Source organism: Crocodylus porosus, unplaced genomic scaffold (assembly GCF_001723895.1).
Source record: "Crocodylus porosus isolate Cpor-Errol unplaced genomic scaffold, CroPor_comp1, whole genome shotgun sequence".
NCBI classification, from domain to species: Eukaryota; Metazoa; Chordata; order Crocodylia; family Crocodylidae; genus Crocodylus; species Crocodylus porosus.
The window spans coordinates 32306342-32314989 of NW_017728907.1; the positions used below are offsets into that span (position 1 = coordinate 32306342).

Consider the following 8648-nt stretch of genomic DNA (forward strand, 5'->3'; position numbering starts at 1 on the left):
CTCCAAATCAACCAAAGCTTTTCCAAAGCGTTTCCGAATTGATTAAGATGCTTTGAATCTATTCAGAGCTTTTACTTGGTCTCCCAATTCGATTCAGATTCAGAGATTCAGCCCCCAAATAGGGCCAAATCTCCTCCAAATCGAATCAGCTACCGAAACTTCACATAGCCCTAGCAGGCAGGCAGGCAGGCACACACATACATGTATCGCTGTGCTGGAGGAACTGTCCGTGGTTATTTATAGGCAAAAAGGCCTTTTACTATGCCCACAATCTTGGCCAGTTGTATGCACTGAAGCCAGGACAAGTTTAATTTCTGCAACTACACCAGTATTCCAAGCAAAGTATGCATTACATGAACATCACTGACCTATATAGACCAGTTTTTTCCTTGCATGATGGTTTTCAAACTGTGTTCCATAGAAACCTGGTGTTCTATGATATGCCATCAGGAGTTCCACAGAAAGACTGGAGGAATGGCAGAGTGGGCCAGGAGGTGGTGTTCCACCATTGCTAGATCAGGTCACTTGGAGCCATATTAATCTTTAGGGCAGGGGTAGGGTTTCTGCTACAGAAGAAATTATCTGAACGGATTCCATGACTTTAGGAAGTTTGAAAACCACTGTCTTGGCAGATGCATATGCTGCTCCATTTTGGACATATTCTCTTTCCATTCCTCAAGTTGCACACCTGGCTAGTTCCTTGTGATAACTTCCAAATCTTTGAAAGTATACCAATTTCAGATCATGTGAATGAGACTGTTGCTTAGCAACAATTTTTTGTTCAAATTACATTTAGAGGGAAAAAAGGATGTGCAGGATGTGAACAGAGGAAGAAGAGAGTACTTAAAGTTTTACTAATATTATAAAAGGTTCTTTTACAAAAAAGGTTGAGAAGTAAGATGTTCAAGTTTTTTTCCCCCTAAATAATATCTCAAAAGTGAAGCTCATTTTTATAGGAGCCTAATGTCTCTGCAATTTTGACTTCTACGGTCTTCTGAATCTTCAAAGAAAAATAAATGTTAGCCTGTTTGTTAATAATATGATGCTACCACTTCTTTCTTACAGCCCATCCTACACTTCAGTGGGTTCCACTGCTACTCAGCTTTCTCACTTCTCTCCTTCCCCCTCCCACATATACTCTTCCTCCTGTGCATGAAGATTTAATGATTCCTTTCCTTTTTTTCATTTCTTATAACATTGTCAAAGACAAAAATTCAAGACAAGAGTCAGATCCAAGACAAGTCAGCCAATGGGAGTTTTTCCTCTTATTTCAATGAACTTTAGCTCAGAACCTAAGAAAGAGAGTTGGGCAATTTACTTATTTCCTTACAGACACTTCTAATAAAATTATGAAGCAGTTTCTATAAAGAGGCTCATTAATTTAAAAGGGTGGTTGATCCCTTAAGGAAAGACCTGCTTCAACTGGAAGGTTGTGATGTCACAATGGGATTTCATTAGTGCATTGGATAGAAAAGAAACTAAAATAAAATGTAAATAACTAACTAATTATGCATGCACTACAAAATGGAGTGCCTCCAAAGTAATTAGAAATGTCCATACATGGCAATCAGTACTGTAAACTAAGCATAGAGGAGGGTTCGTGCTTGCAGGCTACAACGAGTGAGCAATCAGTAAGAGCTTCTAGGCTGAGATGTGTCATAAAAGATGGCAGTTCTTAAGTATGTTGGCCATAAATAAATCAGAATTAATAAAATGACAGAATATTCCTGGGCCAAGACATTCCAGTGGTGCCTGATTTGCCTGAGGTCCAAGCAGGAAGGGCTTACTGATTTTGATGGCATGCAACTTGAAGAAGGAAATGTATGGCCCTCTACATTGCTAGTGGAAAACAAAGTGGAGACTACCAGAAAAAATGAACTTAACAGCAAGTCAAGAACTAAGATGTTTATCTTTTCTTTCACCAATTAAAATTCTCTCTTATTTTAATGTTATTATTCTGCCTGTAAAACTAGGAGACTCAATGTAAAAGCTTCATTATTTTCGACAACTCCTTGTTTGACCTTTTTCATATTTGACACAAAGAGGTGCCATTTGGAAATTATTGTGGTCTAAAGGGAATAATGCCTTTACTTAGTGAGGTAGGAATTTTCTCTATAAAGAATACTATTATGCAAAATGAGATAAATTTTGGCCTCATTTACAATGTTAAAATTGCAGTGAGATCAGCAAAGCTGCATGAGTACCAGAGAGCGGAAGCTATCATACATTGTAAATGATCACTTTTCTTTAAAGTATCTTCCAAACCTGTCACATCCTTCCCAACTCAACTGCCAAGATATTACCTCTAGGCTCCTGCAATTTTACATCTTGACTACTCCGGTTTCTCCTGGTTGGCACTTCTTTTCCCCATTGATTCAAGTCTGTCTTCCCCCTTTTTTGCAGCTCTATTCAGTGATAAATCTGCACTGCAGCCAAAGGTATGACTGCAGGTCATAACCCAAGGTAGTTTTCAAATATCTCACTGATGTGATAGTGATAGTTATGCAGTGGCAGCAATTTTTTCAGGCTACAAGAGCTAAGCAGCTAAATATTTACCCAGAGTCCCAGACAGGTTTGCAATCTGTATCGAAACATATGCATTACAAATACACAAGTACTGGTACCTGGAGTTAAACTACTTTAAAGCTAGGTTAGGTATTCTATGTGAGCTGAAATCACAACACTTTGCAGTGTAGACATAAGACAAGTTGGTCTAATAAAAGGTATTACCTCTACCATGAGTTCTGATTCCTTTTGCCTCTAGACTAGGGGTGGCCAACCTGTGGCTCCGGAGCCACATGCAGCTCTTCAGAAGTTAATATGTGTCTCCTTGAATCTTGGCACAAGCACATGGTGACCAGCTTCCAAATGGTCCCGCACTGGAAAGGACCTCCAAATGGTCCTCCAAATGGGCCCTGGTCACTGTGTGCTTGTGCAAAAATTCAAGGAGATGCATATTAATGTCTGAAGAGCTACATGTGGCTCCGGAGCTGCAGGTTGGCCACCCCTGCTCTAGACCAATATGGCTACAACCTGGATGCCTGACATAAGACAAGAACCTTGAATTAATGTATGTACTTACTTATTCCTTTCTGTGTAAGGTTCACACTTTCTGCCTCATACTTTTTGTCAATCTTGTCTACTTAGACTCCAAGGTCTTTGGGACCGAGACTACCACTTACCATGCATTCACATAAGTGTCAGGCATAAGAGGATGCTGGTCTTGGCTGGAGCCTCTTGGTGTTACCATTAGACAAATAAAAATAAACTCTCTTCATTTTCTACATTGTCTGTTACCCTTCCCTGTGCTTCCTTTTCCTACTACGTTCAATCCCACTAACTTTTTTTGCCTCACACAAGCTTCCCTTCATACCATTTCCTTTGACCTGTCTGCACACTTGTTCCACTCCAACCAGTACCTGGGAAAACTGTCCAGATGATGAAACCCAAACTGAAGGCCTTTATTCTTAAAGCCAAACCTCCTATATGAAACATTTCAGTTAAGCCTATAGCCATGACATGCCACTCAATGCTTGTACAGTTCTTTACACACTACAAGGCTCTGACTTGCAATCTGACAACCTGCTCTCAGAGTTGGTTCTGTATTTTCCCCACACTCCTACCTTTGGACTGAAAGGTCTTGGAGTCTATGCTTTTTATTTGTTCAGCCCAGCTATAAATCAAACAGCGCTGCCATTCAAACATCTGTAGCACTTGATAATTACACAACATCCATGATATGCATGTCTAGTTCTTGTTCTGAAATGGAATCAAATCAAGGATTTGTATGCAGCTAGATACCACAGCAGTAGGTGCATTAGGGACATATCAATCTTATCAATCATAACAAAAGCAATTAATATCACTTTTACAACAGTAATCACAATGTCCTGAAAAGTGCATGCCACAAAGCATAAGAAGTTTTCACTAAGTGTTCCCCAAGCCATGCCGTAGATGTGTGCTTATAAAGAAACTGCTAAGGTACTTCCCTGCCCCACCTCTGTGTTGATTAATAGCTAAGACAGAAAAAAAAATTAAAGCAGTGATAAATAAATCCATTTTCTCAAATGAGGAGAGGAACAAACATTAGACTGAGAGAAATAGTTTGCATTTTGGTAAACAGCTTACAGGGTACTTTTGGTTCCATTCTTACAACGTTGTTAATACATTAGTGTTTACATGCTTTAGTTTTTAAAATATATAAATGTACAGGACTTTTGTTTCAAAAAGAAGAGAAAGCAAATATAAAAATAAAGGGGTCAAAATAAAACGATACTGATAAAAAAAATACAAATGCCAGCAAACACTACAGAAGGGCAGAAATTCAAGTAACATATGGGGGAGCCAGAAGAAGACATTTCTTAACATGAAGCACTGAATCTCATAAGTAACGTATGTTCCATACTATGTGGCAGTTGCTATGGTAACAACCTTTATTTTCTGAAGCAGAGTACACAGATGTGTACAACCCACGAACTTGCTGGTTGTAAATTATTGCTTTCTCAGGGGTTCAATAACTTATGAAGCTTCCATTCTGGAAATTGTTTGAAGTTTTGTTATTATTAAATGAGCTCTTTTAGGGATACTGTAACTTGACCAGTGCCAAAAAAAAAGCATGGAGATCTAAGGTGCTTGCCTGCAAGGAAGGAATGGTTGCATTATAAAGTGAAAAAGTAAACACTCATCGTCTATTTACTCCAGAGTTTACATATTTCCCTTTGAGAGGAAATTATTTAAATGAATTATGCCACATAGTTATGCCATATGTAGAAATAGCAATGCTGTAAAAATATTTCAGTTTAAATAAAGTTATGTATACAAACTCACTGCTTTCTTTTAGTAGAGATTGCTAGTCTTTGACAATATTTCCATTGCAAACATATATACCCAAGAAATTATTAACAACATATATATTTTTAAATAATTGAAAAATTAGCAGAGTAAAAATGTTCTCTAGTCTGAAGCTAAGTGGCTAAATAAAGATTAACAAGGCATATTTATTTTGCAACTATATTCAAATAAGAATACTCTTTGTTTTTAAGTTGTAGGAATGAAAAACAGTTAAACAAGTTTAGATATATGTCTGCATACCTGAATATCTATATTTACTGTAAATGATTTTATTGCACCAAATATTTTTCATTAAATAAACCTGGAATTATTAAATCTCAAATATCACCTACTCTGAAAGTCAAGATGAGTGAAAAGATGGATTTTTGAAGCCAGCATAGATCCAAAAGACATACAAAGTAAAATTCTTCTCAAAAGTATCTGTAGCATAAGCAAAGCCAGCAAATTTACAAATTAATATCCTCAGCCCTTAGCATTTGTGAAGAAATACCAAAAAGTCTTCTCTGTATCACAGAGTACAGCACAGAATTTTAAAAATGTCATATTTTGTGGGGTTGAGCAAGGTATTGCTGATTGAGAGAATAAAAATAACTGCAACTGGCTTCCTAGTTAATGATACTATGTGAAAGTGTTATAGGAGTCATATAAGAGGTTTACAATCCCAATGTATAAATATTCAAATAGCCTTGTGCTAAAGAAGGTAAGAAACACTATAAGGGTGGAGAGGGAGAAGGGGGGAAATGAATAATCAGAAATCAAGCTTAGAAAAACACCTAAAAGAGTGAGAAGTGGGTGCTGATGGTATTTTTCTAATGCAGTTTGGTAGTTTGTTAAGGGTTTTACATTCCTCCGTGATATGTTTAAATTATAACCATGCCTTACCCATTCAAGTCATTTTCAGGATGCTTTAAACTATCACCTAGGAAGGGCTTGAGCTAGGACTAGGAATAAACTGGAACGGAGAGGAGTTTTTCACTGCTTGCTGTATGCTAAAAGTATTACTTAAATTACATTTAAGTCATCAGATAATTACAAACTTTCTTTTCCTTTATATTTATATGGAATATTTATTGAATTGCACGGTATGCTTTTACAATAAAGTGCCTTTTACGTCGGTTTCTTTGTTCATCCAAAATAAAACTGACAGTTATCCTTTTATAAGCTATTCTGAGAACATTTTCTCTTCTTTGAAACTGATTGATGCACTACTTTAAATGTTCCTGCAAATATCTTTTCAATTCAAGTTTCTGCATAATGTAATAAGAAGATAAAAGAATTCTATACTTCAACAAGAGACATTACAAAGCAACTAGAGACATTATCAAGGGCATTAACATGCTCCTAATAGCAATAAAACCTTTTAACTGTCTGATGTAGAACATGCTCCCACCAAACCATCACATATTATGGTAATTGGCTCCAATTTCTGAATCTTTCATTGTAAAGTTATAAAGAGTTAGGTAGAACTGAAAAGCGAACCCAGAATCCACAGCTTAGTGGATTCTGTTTACCTTATAACCCACAGAATCAGCACCGGTCCCAGCTACAGCAGCATTTTCTTTCCTGCTCTAAGATTGCTGATTGCCGTATCAGTTTTATTTCCTAATATATAAATGTAAATGCTTTTAAATTACTCCAAATTTTGTCATTAAAACCTAGCAGTACTTCAGTCAATGTTGGTGAAGTTTCAACGTAATAAAGCAGACTGCCTTAGTATGCTAGTGTCATCTTTCAATCACTTTATATGTTTGTTTATTTCTCATGGTATTGTGAGTTTAGAGAATCAGATGCAGCTTAACTTTGGGATTCCTACTTACCATAAAAATATGTCAATATGCTTTTCCTGTGACCACTTACATATCCCCAAAACAATCCTAAAGCAGATCCAAGACCCTATGAAAAGTATTAAAATACAATGAAGTAAGTTATAAAAATTAAAATAAGGTATGACTGTCTACTTCTTGCATAGAAGGAAACATAGTGAAGAATTTATGTAAGACTGTTTAGTGATTAACTTCCAGTTTAAAGCTGCATGTCCCGATGACATGCCTATAATACAATACAGTTCTTCGGTCTGGCAATAGCAGCCTATCTGCTTGACAAGGGCAACTCTATCAGTATCTAGAATCATACTCTGAAGCAGCAGCTGTCATTTTACATCCATAAAACAACCACTGATTTAATGTACAAGGTGTCAAGAAACAAAATGCAACAAAAGAAACTCCAAAGACAAAAAACTATTTAAGGTATGAAGCATTTCTACTCCAAGTCTTCAAGAATCGGACAACACAAAACCTGTCAAACGAGATCTGTGTTAAAATGATTGGCTCTGTGATGCTTACGTCCAAGAGCCTAGGCAGAAGGAACATATAAGGACAACTGAACTGCATAAACTTCTTTAATATCTTGTTACTGAAATTCCCACCTGGCCACATGAAAGGGGTTACTTTAGAAAGCCTTCTAAAGCGCTCACAAAAAATGTGGCATAGAATTTCTATCCACACTGAAAAAGAAAACAGTTACACTATTTTCTTAATGTTTAATGCCACACAATCCTTTCACTAAACTAGGATATTACTATAAATTAAAGTAATCTTTCATTATTGCCATTTTCAAAGGCTGTTTAATGAGACCCGCTTAGGTGTTTGTTAAAGATTTTTAACAAGACTATACAACTAATAGATAGCTACATATAATCATTAACCTACAAACATGTTCACAGCCTAGCTATTAACTGACTTCCTTAAACTTACTCAACAGATAAAACAAAATTATGAAAAATAAAATAATTATTTTTTTCTACCTAACAATCCTTAAAGAATTGTACTGTGACCCCCTCAACTTCTTAAAAGTTTATGTAAAAAAGAATCCATGGGAACACTATTAGAAAATAGATTTTGATGTCACTGTAAATTTTTTATATTAAGCATCTTGCAGCAATACCTTATCTACCTATGACTTTGCTTTCAATAAAAAAAACAAAACAGAAAAGGCATTTTCATTTGCCTTTTTAATTCTGTTGAAATCTGTAAAATATTACACTTCTTATTCTAATCAACGAATGCTCTCAGGAATTTTTGCCCTTGTTTTGTCTTTTATTTCTTATTCCTCATTAACTATTAACAGTGGGATATTGGTCTTATGAAAGTAAAACTGAAATCACTTAATTCCCCATTACATTGCAAAGCACATCAAGTAGTTGTCTCCTAAACTAAGAATCAACCTTTCTGAATGGTGGCCCATTTAAAATGTTACTGTGATGCTCTGAAAAACTGGAACTTTTAAAGTTAAGAATCTTTTATATACAGAATACAAAAAGGACACAAGAACCTTCCTGCTCAGCTCATAGCAGTGGGGGTGGGGGGAAGCAGATCAAGTAACACAATGCTTTCTTTAATATATGGTACATCTGAGATAAAATCTCATTGATGCTGCTTAAAAAATGGGGAGGCATGTTATTTGTCCTCTGTAAACACCGTAATGTTCAGATTATTGATAAGGCTGAATGACAGCCAAGGCTTTTCAACACACAGCCTGTTCTGGAAAGTTTAAATCTTATTAATATATTAGAGTAAAAAAATCATCATGGGAAGCACTCGGAAATTAATTAAAACCCTGCATTCATTTGTTTGTGAAAGAAGATAAATGTTACACATGGGAAAATAACCCTGACATCCTCCACATAGTTTGCAAAGCCAAAATTAGACACCGCCAGCGATGTCTTTGTATTGCTTTCCTTGGGGTATGATATACAGCTATATAGAATATGAGGATTTCTGATAGAAGTATTTATTACT

General features: G+C 36.1%; 1 long non-coding RNA gene across 1 annotated transcript in view; it reads right to left on the bottom strand.

The window, feature by feature from the left end:
* LOC109307264 overlaps positions 1–7671 on the bottom strand; it is a 13273-nt gene extending 5602 nt beyond the window's left edge. Inside the window, exons 1-2 of the long non-coding RNA XR_002100218.1 lie at positions 7655–7671; positions 2242–2245 (exon numbers count right to left, since the gene is read on the bottom strand). This is a non-coding gene — a long non-coding RNA (uncharacterized LOC109307264). The remainder of the gene's footprint in view (positions 1–2241; positions 2246–7654) is intronic.
* Positions 7672–8648: the final 977 nt, after the last annotated feature.